Source organism: Trachypithecus francoisi, unplaced genomic scaffold, assembly GCF_009764315.1.
Source record: "Trachypithecus francoisi isolate TF-2019V2 unplaced genomic scaffold, Tfra_2.0 Lachesis_group6, whole genome shotgun sequence".
NCBI classification, from domain to species: Eukaryota; Metazoa; Chordata; class Mammalia; order Primates; family Cercopithecidae; genus Trachypithecus; species Trachypithecus francoisi.
In genome coordinates this window covers 125,285,484-125,290,057 of record NW_022681471.1, presented here as the reverse complement: position 1 = coordinate 125,290,057, position 4,574 = coordinate 125,285,484, and positions in this window count along the sequence as shown.

Sequence of the window (4,574 nt, the reverse complement as noted above, 5' to 3'; positions counted from 1 at the left end):
TCAGCACCTCATCTTTTCTTACCCTTGGTTTCCTGCTGTCTCTTAGCCCCTGAGATTAGAGTCCGTGATAAGGACTTAGGTGCAGGTTTTTTGAGAGGTTACTGCAGGAAGCAGGAGTGAGAGAGGAGGGAAAGGGAGGAAATGAGGGTGGATAAACTAATAAAGAGTGCATTAATGAGGGGGTTACAGCTGTGCAAAACTGGGGCTTGGTTCCACCAGAGATTCAGAAGGAACCATATAGAACATGTCTCAGAATTGCTGCTCTGGTGCATGGGAGGGGGAGGCATGTACTTACTAACTCCCATCCCTCCTTAGTTAAAGGTTGTTCCAAGCACATTGACTCCTGGAACTTCTAGGCACTGCCCACACGGGGATTTAGTGACCTCCTGGTTCTGCAGAGAAAACTTGGAGCAAACCAAATGGAGAGACCTAGTGTGAGGCTGAGATGAGAGCCCAGCAGTATGCTTGGTAGCTGGCCACCACTGAGTCACAAAAGTCAGGTCGGGGCCGAGGAAATGTATCCAATGTCCTTGGATGGCAAAAGCTCTCACTATCTGACAAGTCAACTCCTTTGCTTTGTGTGAGGGTAACTGGTCCTGATTTCCACATTCTTGGACAGCCAGCCCAGGATCTCTCAAGCGGTTCTCTTTTTGCTTACACAGTTAACTGACTATCCTGCTTTCTAGAGTTGTTCATGCAACTTACATTGTCAGGCGAACGTGATAACCACTATACTATGGAAACCATGCAACTTACTTTGAAGGCTTATACTTATTTGAAGGAATTTTATCTATGTAATTAAATTAATCCAGATCTGTTTTTAACCCTGAGTAACTTCAAATAATTTAAATAATTATCTATTTTTAAAACAAGTTCAGTCCTTAGAGTTTTGAATCACTCCTTCTTTCTCACTCGAGAACTCCAAGTTCTACTCCTTGGACTCTAGCTCATTCTTCTGCATTCTAAGAGGGATCCCTGTACTGATCCCAATGTCTTACCCAAGTTCCCAAACTCTTATTTTACTACAAGATTCTTTCAACTTTTTGCATATGCTACCTTGTGTTACTTCTTACGGTTTATGTGTTTATCTGCCTCCTCCATTAACCTCTGTGGTGTCAGCCTTGGAGTTTTAATCTCTTTGTATCCTGGGTTACTAGCACAGAACTTGACATATAGTTAGGGTCAATAAATGTTTGCAGCTGATGTTAGAGACGGTGGCAGCAGTTCAACTGTAAAGGAGGTTTCCCGCTTAGCCCTTCGGGGATATAAGAGTGGATCCTAATTTGGTTCTGGTGAAGCAGTTCTAGGCGGGGCTGCTGCCTGGCAAGGTGAGATGTGGGAGATTACAATCAGTCATGCCCATGTGTCCAGCCAGGCTTGCCTCTGGTGGCTGGGAAGCTGGGTCATGTGGCTTTGGGGACAAATGTCTTGTCAGTGAAAGGGAGGCCAAATGATATATAGAAAAGAGCAGGGGTATGGAAGCCAATTTTGATCTTAGATAAGTGACTTCACAGAAGTTGCATTAGCAGTCTTATGCTGGGAAAAGCCTAACTAGCTCACAGGGTTGGTGTGAGGCAGGAATGACTTAGGAGAGAAAGGCAGGTCCTGTTGTAGCCAGGGGTCCTTGCTTCTCCTGGGCTTCATTTGTGGCCCCGTTGATAGGCATCTTCTAGACATCCACCTGGCTATCTGGCTATTATGCTTTCCATGTTTCTTTTTACAAAAATGTTATTAAAAATGGACTAGCCCACTGTTTCAGTAATCTCTTGCTGTGTAACACAATAGCCCAAACCTTAGAACCTTGAAACAGTAACAATTTATTATTTCTCACAATTTCATGGGTCAGGAATTTGGGCAGGGCTCAGATGGATGGCTCTTCTGTTCCATGTGTATCAGCTAGGGTCATTTATTTGGTTGCATCACCTGGCAGTGGGCTGGGCCAGAACATCCAAGAAAGGTTTGCTTATATTTTTGGGGCCACAGCCTTCCTCTACTAGGTCAATTAGTCTCTCTTTGTCTCTCTCCCCATCACTCTCTCTTTCTCCTTTAATTTCTTTGTCTCTATATAGGTAGTTTGGTCTTCCTTGCAACATGGTGTAAGAGATTGGGTTCTTTCTAATCTGGGCAGTGAGACTTCTAACATGGTGGCTTATTTTCAGGAGAAAGGTGGAAATGACAACTGTCAGTATTACGTCCTGGGCTCACAAGTCCCACAATGTGTCTTCCACCACATGCCAAAACAAAGCACAAGTCCAGCCCAGATATGAGGGAAGGGGAAATAGACTCATCTCTCACTGGGAGGTGTGGCGGGCACATCTGGGGTGGGAAGAACCACTGGGAGACCTCTCTGGAGACTAGTTAGCCCGTGCATCTAATTAGTTCAGTTAGCAGGAGTGGGCTTGACTCAAGAGAGGGCAACACTAGGCTGTCTGGGGAACTGCAGTGTGGCCTGGCTTCGCAGAACTGCCTGCCATTTTCTGGAGAATTTTGAGTCAGAGGAGAGAGAGAGCAAGCAATAGAGCAAAGCTGAAAAAGAGAGGATCTGTGAAGAAGAGTAGCAGCCACAAGAAGCCACAAGCAAGATGGAGACATGGGGCCACAGACATGCAGGGAGAAGGGGAGATTCTGGGAGAGATAGATCGTGATGCATGTGAGAGAGGCAGAGAGAGAGAGTTCTAGTCCCTAAAACTGACTGGAGGCTCTCAGATTCCAGGGTTAATTCCAATCAGCTCATGTGTATTATAAGATACCCCCTTTTACTTGAGATTACCAAGTATGTTTCTTTTATTTCAGACAAAATGATTCAAGAAATGGATTTGAGTACCACATCTGCCACCTCCTGATTTGTGGCAGGTTATTTCTGTGGTTCAATTTTCCTATCTGCAAATGAGAATAATTTTACCTATGTCATATGGTGTTTTGAGTATTAAATGACTTACATTGCAAGGATTAATATATGTGCAAGCCCCTGGAACAATGCCTGGCATGTGGTAAACACTATATAAGTAATTGTTAAATAAAAAGTAAGGTAATGTTTAGAAGTCTTGGGTTGAGAGAACACATGAAGATTCTGCTTTGGAAAGCAAATAAAATTTTATAGGGGAAAATACATGATTTTCTTCTGTAATCAAGGTAAATCAGTCCTACCATGCTGTTATTGAGTGTCACTGAACTAAAAACATACATCCTGAAAAATCTGGAGCCAAGGTGTCTACCAGGGTAGACGAAACTATGGACATAGTAAATCACAGAGACTGAGGAGTCTTGATCCTTATCAGGAATGCAGAGCTTCTTTGAGCTTGCTGTTCCTTCTTGCTCGTTTCTCCCCTCCCCAAGATAACCCAATTTATAGAATTGCCTCAGTATGTGCCAGTTGACATGACATTCTGTGTGGAGGAGAGTGCCAGAGAGACCCAGTTGTAACCTGTTGATTTGTGGTCAGCCCGCTCCACTGTTACTTTCTGATTTAACATCAAAAGAATGGATTACGAATGCAATCATGCTGGGCAAACAAATATACTGTTGCAAATGACTTTGCAGAATTTTAAAAATTCTGTCCATGTATAAAATGAGCTAAAATGGCTCTTGGTATAATCATTCAAATACCTTCGGACTCTTGCACCATATGTTTCCTACATTTTCTTTTATCATATGTGATTGTATATTATAATACACAGCAATTCCAAAGGCGAACCAGATGGCTGTGTGTTTCTTAGTTCAGGATTTTCAGGCAGAAAGGAAGAGGGAATCTGGGGCTATATTTGGTTCTGAAGAAACTGACAGGCTACCCGAAGTGATAATCAGAGGTATTTAAGGAAGGCTCCCATTTACGATAAAGAGTTTAAGTGCTCAATCACGTCTGAATGTGTCTTTAATGGGCATATCTTTAAAAAACTGATTTAATGTATTCCTTTACATCTGCTCAATTTGAATACGTGGAGACAAGCAATATTTTAAACTAGTTTAAAAAAAAAATACACGTTTCAGAAAAAGCAAATAATTTCTTGGAAAGACAGTTCAAAATATGGCCACTCTTCTGCTCTTGCTTCCTTATTGTTTAGGCTACTAGACAATCATTTGCTGAATAAAAAAAGAGTGGTCTAAGTCAGCAAGAAGGAAGCAGGGAGAGAGGTGACTAGTTTTCTGAATGCAATTGATGGGTTCTTGCACAAGTTGCTTATGTTGTGCCTTCAGCTTCACAGGGGTGAAAACATTTTGTCCTTAAGATTGAGATGGGACAATCACAGTTATGTGCAGTAGCCACATAAATTGTACAACGTATGTTTCTTGTCTAATTTGCTCTGCAACAGTGTAAAACCAGATGAAAATTTCAAAATGAAAAACAAAAACACAATCTAAGAACGCATTGGTGGACTAAACTGATGGTGCTATAGTCAGGTGATTTCTGCATGCCAGCTATAGGTATACCTGCCCATCCCAACGTTTGTTCATATTGAAATATATGCAGTGAAGAATTTTGCAAATTGAAAATTTGAAAACTGTTGAACATTGATGATGGTTTCAGTACTCCGGGGGTGAAATACAGATGTGAAGAAAAAGCACACAACTCTTCA